At 39.8% G+C, this 10,027-nt stretch overlaps 1 protein-coding gene across 1 annotated transcript in view; it reads right to left on the reverse strand.

Moving 5' to 3' along the window:
• The window catches only part of Dstn (destrin, actin depolymerizing factor), a 27,372-nt gene that overhangs the window by 13,597 nt on the left and 3,748 nt on the right, over positions 1-10,027 (reverse strand). The window lies entirely within an intron of this gene.

The following is a 10,027-nucleotide window of genomic DNA, read 5'->3' on the forward strand; positions in this document are numbered from 1 at the left end:
GCAGCAGCAGCAGCAGCAGCAGCAGCAGCAGCAGCAGCAGCAGCAGCCTGCAGCATCCCCCAGGTGAGTTAGAACTGCTCATCCTATACTGCTAGCTCAAAAGGATGGGTGGAACCACACACACCAAGCACTGGAATGCAGTGCCTAGCAACACCACTTGCTAAGTGCACACTAATTATTCACTAATTATTACTATGATTATCTAGAAGATCCAGTTAGAGCTTCTTTCAACTCTTCACTACACCAGGTTGCCAGTTCTCAGTAAAGCCTTTGGTTACTAGACAAGTTAAAACTTGTATCTGAAACAGGAATTTATTTATTTATAGATAAAGCAAAATGAGTTTACTAAGTACACTGCAAGGGGCAAAGGGCAGGGCAGTAACAAGAACAGACCATCTGCTCAAACAGAGAATCCTTTGTTTCCGGTTCACTAGAACTGTGGACTAGAAGAAGGAAAAACAAAACAAAACAAACTTGGCATCTGGTAAGTACCATCTCTTTCTTCTCATGAATATTTAGTGTTGTCATTAACAGATAAACAGACATTGAAAGTGTAATATGTATACAATGTAATATGTATACAATGGAATTTTATCTTGCCATGAAAAAATAAAATTATAAAATTTGCAAGAAAAAGAATAGATCTAGAAACTACTATATTAGGTGATCCTTACTTTCCCTGACCTCGGAAAAACAATATTGCCTGATCTCGATCATATGTGAATCTTAGCATTTAATGTCCATTTATATGTATGAAATTAGAAGTGGGATTATAAAAGGGAGAAAGAAAGTATTGAGAAGGGGCAGGGCATTCAACACAAGTGAAATGAAAACAGGAAGGAGGTTACTGGTGGTGGAAGGGTACAAAAACAGGAGACAAAATGGAAGGTAAGAGCAAGAAAAATGTGTTTGAAAGTGCCATAATGAAACCTGATACTCTGCATGCTAAATAAATACATAATATATTAGGTGGTTAAATAGCAAAGAAAGGGACCAACAAGATTGCCCAGCTGGTAAAGGAGCTTGCTACCAAGACTGACTGACCACCTGAGTTCAATTCATGGAATTCGCATGGCAGGAGGAGAGAATTAATGCCAGCAAGCTGTCCTCTGTCCTCCATGTGTGTCCCATGGCAGGTAAACACGTACATACACACACCAAAGAAGGAAGGAAGGAAGGAAGGAAGGAAGGAAGGAAGGAAGGAAGGAAGGAAGGAAGGGGAAAGTTTAATAGCACGGGACTGAAAAGATGTCTTAATAGTTAATATTCATGGCTCTTGCAGACGACACAAGTTCAGCTCCCAGCATCCACATAGAGTGGCTCACAACCACCTAGAATTCAGCTTCAGGGAATCTTCTCACCCTCTTCTAACCTCCATGAGCACCTGCACACATGTGGTGTACACACACACACGTACACATACATACATATCTCTTTTAAATATAGCAATGTTCAATAAAAAGATGGGTGAGAGTTATAAATATACACACATAGTTTTAATGAACTTTTCACACCTGAGCTGATGAGGTTCCCACCAAGAGCCAAACACTACCTAACAAAACTCCGAGTACCTGGGTTCAATGGTTAAGAGCACTAACTGCTCTTCCAGAGGTCCTGAGTTCAATTCCCAGCAACCATATGGAGTCTCACAACCATCAATAATGGGATCCAATGCCCTCTTTTGGTGTGTCTGAAGACAGCTAAAGTGTACTCATAAATAAAATTTTTTAAAAACCCCAGTGCCAGACATGAGAAGGCCTCTTTTGAGTTGTTGGCCAGGGCTGTCCAAAAGGCTTCCAAAACATACAGCCTATTGCTGTTGCCCTTGGCTGATCCTCAGAGGTGGAAGATAAATAAGTCACAATTGCTGAATATACCATGCATTTCAGAAAGAGGGTCTACGCCCCTGAGCTGGAAGTGACTAGAAGGTACCTTGAAAGCTTCCAAAAGAGGGAGGCAACCAACAGTCTACCTAGCTGTAACACCTATGAACCACATCAACAAACGGCAGGATAACCCTAAGAGTACAGCAGTGGCATCCATACTTTGATAATAACCACCAGCTCTCTAATTGGGCCTAAAACCCTCTGAACAAAAAAGAAACCACACCTGGTACTAGAAACCCAGCTAATTCAGTGCTAGTGAAGTCACAGATCTTGAAGAAGAGTCTATAACCACCACTTTTTAAAGCAGCACAATCCCTAAGTAGAATCTGTCCCTTCAGTTATCAGCTCTAATCTAAACCTGCATCTGCTTCTCTATGGAGTCTAGTTACCTCTATTATTGTAGTATTGTCTATCCAATACTGTCCTAACTATCTGTTGGTTGATCCCTGCTCTTGATGTCCCCCTAAAAGATTAAGAGCTCTTAGTGAGTATTTTTAAAATTGCTACTTTGATTTTATTTACGCCTTGCTAGAATCAGACCCAAGATCTTGTGTATGCTAAGCAGGCACTCTATCACACGCCTACATCCCATCCTGTTAGCATCTCTACCACTGTACTCTACCCTCTATCACTCCTCCATCCCAGCTACAACTATGATGCTGCCAAGTAGATGTTTACTTAACCAATAAAAGTTATAGAGTATTTGTCTTTAAACTTGTCAATATGTATTTTTTATTTTTAAAAATCTGCCTAATGGCTGGGCGGCGGTGGTGGCGCACGCCTTTAATCCCAGCACTTGGGAGGCAGAGGCAGGCAGATTTCTGAGTTCGAAGCCAGCCTGGTCTACAGAGTGAGTTCCAGGACAGCCAGGGCTGTACAGAGAAACCCTGCCTTGAAAAAACCAAAAAAACCAAAACAAAACAAAAAAAAAACAAAAAAAATCTGCCTAATGTGAGTATATTTCACATAAGTTTCAAGATAAATGCTACATAAGAGGTATGAATGTCTGCATTAGTCAACATTCAAGAGCAGGACTAATAAATCAATATTCTACAAAACACATTTACAAGTTTGTGTGATCTAAGTTGCTACTACAGGCCCATTTGATCCTTACAGACATTAATTACACAAAGGTGTCTGCTAATTTTACCAAGCAGGGAGAATTATTTCATGGATTTGCTAATATTTGAAAGACAAAAAATGATTCCCTGTGAAGTCAGGGATAAGACAGGGACAGGCGTTTTGCCATTTCTACCCAGAATGTGAAGTCTTACCCAGAGCAGCACGGCAAGAGAAAGAACTAAAGGCTAACCACGCAGGAAAGGAGGCAAGCATGCTGTGTTTGTAGCAACATGAGTCTCTAAATAAAGTCTGACTCCCAGACTGATAAAACTCATAAGTGAATTCAGTAAGTTTCAAGACACAAAAATCAATATACAAAGGCAGTAGCACGTTTATATACCAACAGCGAACTAGAAGCGGGGGTGGGGGACGGGGGAGATCAAGAAAGCAATCCCCACTGCCAAAACCAACAAACACCAGCAACAAAAAATCCTTACAAGGGACTGGGAAATGAAGCTCAGAGACACCTGAGAGGTACAATACCCTTTCCAGATCCTTAGCACTATGCCATAAAAAGCAAAAACAAAACAAAAAACCCTTAGGCCTACATGTAGCCAAGGGAGAGAACTGTTACAATACTAATTACAAAACTCAAAGAACACTGAGACTATAGTCAACGCAGAAAGACATCCCAGAAAAGCTATGGAGTCAAAGTGTTTCTAAAATGTCCATACTACCAAAGCAAATGTACACAGTCAGTGCAATCTCTACCCAAATAGCAATGGTTTTCTTCCCACAATAAAAAAAGGAAGATGGGAATGGTGTCACATGCCTGCTATCCGGACACTTGGGAACTGGAGGCAGGAAGATCAGAAGGTCAAATATAGCCTTGGCTACACAGTGAGTGTAAAACCAATCTGGGCTAACACAAGGAAGGGAAGGGAAAGAAAAAGCAATCCTAAAATTCATATGGAACCACAGAAACCTGGGTAGTCAAAGTATTTTAGTAAAAAGAAAAGACCAGAAACATCGTAATAACTCATATCTCAAAACATACTCCAGAGAGAGAATAAACAAAACACCATGGTGCTGGCATAGAAGCACACATATTTGGACTAACAGAACAGATAGAGAACCCGGAAATAACTCCAATCTCTCCCTAAGCAATCACTGACAAAAGCACCAAAATCCTACATTAGAGCAAGGACAGTCTTTATGAATGGTGCTGGGAAATTTGGAAACTCATACACAAAACAATTAACTAGACCCCTATCTCTCATCACATAAAAATCAAGTCAAGGGCTGGAGAGACAGTTCAGCGGTTAAGGGCACTGGTTGCTCTTCCAGAGTTCCTGAGTTCAATTTCCAGCAACCATATAGTGACTCAGAACCACCTGTAATGAGATCTGATGCCCTCTTCTGGCCTACAGGGATACATGCAGGCAGACTGCTGTAGAGTTTTGTTTTGTTTTGTTTTTTTTTAAATCAAGTCAAAGTGGATCAAAGCCACCCTAAATGTGAGCCCCCAAACTATAAAACTATTAGATGACCGGGGGGGGGGGGGGTGATCTTTAAGACAATGAATAGACAATGGCTTTGGATATGATTCCCAGAGCACAGGCAACAAAATATAAAAACAGGCAAATGAGGTTTAAATCAAACCAATTAGTTTCTGAACAGACAGCCTGCAGAGTAGGAAAAAATATTAGTATTCAATCAACAAGAGATTAGTATGACTAACCAGAAGAAACAAGAGACCCAACAGAAAAAATAACAGTAATCTGATTTAAAGGGGGAGGGAAGGTTAAACAGACCTTTCTCAAAGGATAAATGACCAATTATATTAAAAAATGGTATAAGTCAGAAGGGAAATGCAAAGCAAACCATAATCAAGTACCATCTGTCATATTCTTGTTAGGGAAGGCCACCATCAAGAATCTAAAATATATCCATGCTGGCAAAGACACAGAAAAAGGTGAACTGCTACGTATCATTGGTGGTAGCGTGAACTTATACAGCATTGTGGAAATTACCATGGAGGTTCCTCAGAACACTAAAAATAGAACTCCCACAATCTAGTATCCCACTAGTTATACACGCAAAGGAATCAAATTAGCCTAAAGAAGAAATGTCTGGTAAACTCCCATGCCTACCACGACACTATTCAAAAAACAAGATATGAAATCAACCAAGGCCTTCACTATATCTGACATCACTACTCCACTCCACTTTTTCCAGACCTGCTTGAAACTCACGATCTTCCCTCTCAGCCTCCCAAATGAGGGAAAATATGAATGTGTGCCATCACACCTGACATCATTTCTCCTTTTAAATCAGATCATTTGGGATTTTGCTCCTGAACACTACTTCTGGATGAAGAGTTGGCAAGAACTTTCCTGTTGTTCAGGTTATCAATTCACCCTGTTGTTTCTGCTTTATAGAACAGTCAAATTTACTTTGAGCTAGTAATTTCACAAATCAGACTCTACTTGAAGAAATGGTGTGAATGCACAGAGGTTTGAGCACAGATGACATTTCTTTAAGTAAGGAACTTAGATGAACCAGTGCTATCATGGGGACCATTAACTGAAACAGGAGTGAAATAGCTGAGGCAGGAGTCAGTATTTTAAGAACTGAGAAACTGAAATCATTGTCCATCTACGCATCGTTCAACAGCATAGATGGGGATCAATGGGAGAAAGAGAGACAAACAGTGGCCGTTTCTCTTTGATCTCTGCTTCTGGCAGCCGCGGGGCAAGGTACTTCCCCACACTGTACATTTCTACCGTGACGCTTTTGTCCTGCCAAGGCACGCTAAAGCCATGGAGCCAGGCAATCACAGACACACATCATTAGCCAGAATAAAACTTTCTTCCTTTAAACTACTAACTCTGCTACTTTTTCACAGCAACAAAAGCTGACATACTAATTTTTCTCCTTTGTCTGCAGAATTTTATCCAGACAAGCCTTTCTGTCTAGGCACAGACCAAATTCACCCTCTTCTCAAGGTCCTTTGATGAGTCCTCCTGCCTGAAACTCTCTTCACACAACTGGATCTCTCAACAAGGATTAGCTTGCCTGGGCCCAACTAAGCAGAAATCTTTTTTCTTTTTTTTTTTTTCTTTTCAAATTAAGTAAGTGGTTTTGGCTTTTTCTATGAAGCCGAGGAACAAAACAGCAACTAACCTAAGGCCACACAGAAAGAAGCAAAGCCAGACTCCAAAAACATGTATGTAAGCACTTAGCAGTTTGGCTCAACAGAGGTAGTAACAGATTTGCTCTAAGGATGGCATGAGACAAGGTAACAATGTCTGACATGTAGTTAACACTTATAAGTTACCTTGTTCTTTCCTACATTAGACCTTTAAGTTCTTTTCTATGGTTCAAGATATCCAATAAGTAAATATCATCCAGTCTCATGTCACAAAAGAGGAGTTTCTGTATGGCAGAGTCATAGCTTACCACAATACTTCCTCATCTATCTATCTCTAAGGATTTTCATGAAAAGACTCCAACTGAATTGTGATGTGTATATAAAGGTGAGGTCCTATTCAACTGTTTCAGCACTTAAATCTCAATTTCCATGGCATTTTTTTTTAAAGTGAGAACAGAGGTATAGAAATTAAAATATTTCATCTCTATAGGAACTTGTCTCTCAAAATTAAGAAATCCTCTTAATCACGTATTCATTGTAATTCAGTAACGTCTCTGTGAGCTACTATGAAAAAGGGACTGTATTATTGATATGAACATAAGAATGGTACAATCCAGATAAATATTATAAAATAAATTGGTTGTCTGGAGAGATGGGTCAATTAAGAGTGCTTACTTACTGCTCTTGGACTGAATAAGTTAGTCCCAGGCTGGCTAGGAACTCAAGATCATCCTGCCTCCGCCTCTCTGCCTCTGCCCCTGTCTGTGTGTCTCTCTGCCTCTGCCTCCATCTCCAGAATGCTAAAATAACAGGTGAACAACACCAAACAACACCAAAGCCTGACTGAGATGTACTTTAGTGTAAAATATATACAGAATATTTAAAATATGTAAAACTTACTACTTTAGTTTTCTATCAGTCAAATACTGATACAGTATTTTAGCTAGGGCTGGGGTGGCTTAGTAGAGTTGACTACAGGCATACACAAGGCTCTTGGCTGCTATCTAGTGCCACAAAGAATTAATTATCGTGGTTTAAAATTTCACCTTTGTTGTTTTCCTTTTTTTAAGGAGCACTGAGAAAAAAATTTAAATATATACACATTTCTGTAACAAAATTTCACAACTTGAGAATTCTTGAAAGCTCAATGACTTTAAGATCTGCCCAAAAGCAACATGCTTATCTGTGTCAGTGTCAGCTCTAAAACTATTTGAGAATGCAAGCAATTGTATTTTATTAAAATTAAATGCTAATTACATCAATAAGCCAATAGAAGAACAATGATAGAAAATTCATTTTACTTTTTCTGTCATAGGGTTAAAAGAGGCACAGCCTATAACATAATATACAAATGTTGAAGGAATAGTCTTCCTTCAGTGAGATCCAAAAGTTGAACGTGGTCACCAGAGTCCCTGCTGTGCTAGGAGTGAAATCTCCTTCTCAGGCACTCTTTTATATATCTCACTGTAACGGTTGAGGGCTAGACTTTTACATACCTTCAACTAGACACTAAATTTAACATAACACAGAAAATTAAGTAATCAAGTTAACAACTTGTGGCAATGTCAGCCACTAAGAGATTAGTTTGGTATTAGAGTTACGAATCACTCGAGATAAAAAGCTGAATTCAATGGGGTCTGATGCATCTAACTACATTTCTTCAAAGGATTACTGGGCTGAATAAACCTGATATAGTTTTCTAATACATACCTTTCAAAGCAAAATGTTAAGGCCAAGGGGAAAAAAAGGTACTAGCCCAGAAGTGTAGTTCTACGTGAAAAGCTGTCACTGTAACAGCATGACAAAGCAAGACCATAAGGAAACAAACAATCCTAGTGTGAGATATAAGTCTCTCACTATGCTTTCATGAACAATCTGAAGGGGAAGAGGCTCGTGGCATTAATAACCTCATGGTTTATGTTCTGTGGTTTGCACATACAATCAGCAAATGGTACACAAGGAGAACAGGCGGAGTCACTAAGAACAGACCAGGGCCTGGGGTTCTTTGGGACTGGGGTTCTAAGGTGGTTGTGTGCCACCCAATAAGGATGCTGGGAACTGAACCTGGGTCCTCTGCAGACACAGCAAGTGCTCTTCATTACTGACCCAGCTGTCTCTTTGTTTTTTAACATTCTGGCTAGATGAACTTCCCAGGATGAAGAGACATGTATAGAATGTGGAGGAGGCTAATCTCTATAGGCCCTGGCTAAGATGGAACTATTCTGACCAGAAGCCTGAAAATGGCAGGTGAAATAAAAGGCAGCGTCTTTCTTCTGTGATTTAGTAGTTTAAGATGAAAGACACAACGTGGAAGAACACTAGTTCCAGAATTGGGATCCAGCATTGACAATCATGTTCAGATTGATTTTTTTTTTTTTTTGGTTAGTTCTAGATTGTATAGCTCAAAAGTCAGCTCAGATGCAGGTTCACAGGTATATCATATATATAAAAGCTGCTTAGCATATATTCTATGAAAGCTGCCTATCTGATGTGTAGCATGGTGGTTACCTTGCTTACCTAGCATTATGCGAGACTTTCAGGGTCTCAATTAAAAAAAGAAAGTACAATACACACACACACACACACGAGCTTAATTATGAGGGGCAATCTCTTATTGAAGCCACCAAAAGTCAGACAAACCAACAGGAAGACAGAACACACATGCATGCTCTCCACTCAAGAGTCTGTGTGTTTATACCAAGAGACACACAGACAGGGATAAGACAAATGATAGATACATAATAATGTTAAATAGAAAACAACTATGGTAAAAAGTTTAAATAGAGAAACCAACAGGAAAAATGTTAGAATGTCCAGTAATAGAGGGGTGACTAAACGTGAACAGTTTTATAGTACAACAATATTCAGTAGTTCAATTCAACATCCTGGGCTGCTGAAATGGCTCAGAGTAAAGGCATCTGCCCACAAGCCTGAGGACCTGAGTTCATTGCCCAGGACCCACGAGGTAGAAGGAGAGAACTAACTCCACCAAATTGTTCTCTGACTTCTACAAATAGACCTCTGCAGGCATGTGTAACACAATGAAGTAATGGAAGCCCGGTGGTGGTGGCACACACACCTTTAATCATGTCACTCGGGGCAGAGACAGGTGGATGGATCTCCAAGTTTGAGGCCAAACTGGTCTACAGAGTTCCAGGACATCCAGGGCTATGCAGAGACACACTGTCTCAACCCCTCCTAGCCCGCCACAAAATTAAGTAAATATAATCAAAATCAAAATACTCCCCAAAAGAGCACAAAATTTTTAAAAAGCTGAAAGGAACTTGGCAAGTGCAACATGAAAAAAAAAAATATATATATACACACACACACATATATATATACACACACATATATGTACGCATATATACATATATATACATACACACATATATATACACACATATATGTGTGTGTATAATTTAACACATTAGTGCAGCATTAATTAAGAATGCATGGATGTACATTAAAGAATGAGAAGTGAAGAGGCTGAAGAGACGGTTCAGTCAGCAGTTAAGAGCACTTACAGCTTTCTGCAGAGAACCTGTGGTCAATCTCACACAGCAACTCACAACCATCTGTAACTCCAGTTCTAAGAGATCTGACGCCCTCTTCTGACCTCATGGGCAGCGCACACACATGGCACACAGACATACATGTAGGTAAAACATCCACACACATAAAGAAATTTTTTAAAAAGCATAAAAGTACCAAAGAATGAAACCTATCAACTTTAGGTAACTATGGTGAACTGGACCTGATCCCTCTGGAAAGTACTGGTGGTTGAGAAATCCACCACCATTCTGTGTTCTAGGAAAGAGATCACTGGAGATGACGGGTCTTTTAATCCCAGCACTTGGAAGGAAGAGGCAGACATATATCTATAGGTCTGAGGTTAGTACGGGTTAGCAGTGAGACCATTTCG

Source organism: Grammomys surdaster, unplaced genomic scaffold (genome assembly GCF_004785775.1).
Source record: "Grammomys surdaster isolate TR1022 unplaced genomic scaffold, NIH_TR_1.0 129, whole genome shotgun sequence".
Taxonomy (NCBI): domain Eukaryota; kingdom Metazoa; phylum Chordata; class Mammalia; order Rodentia; family Muridae; genus Grammomys; species Grammomys surdaster.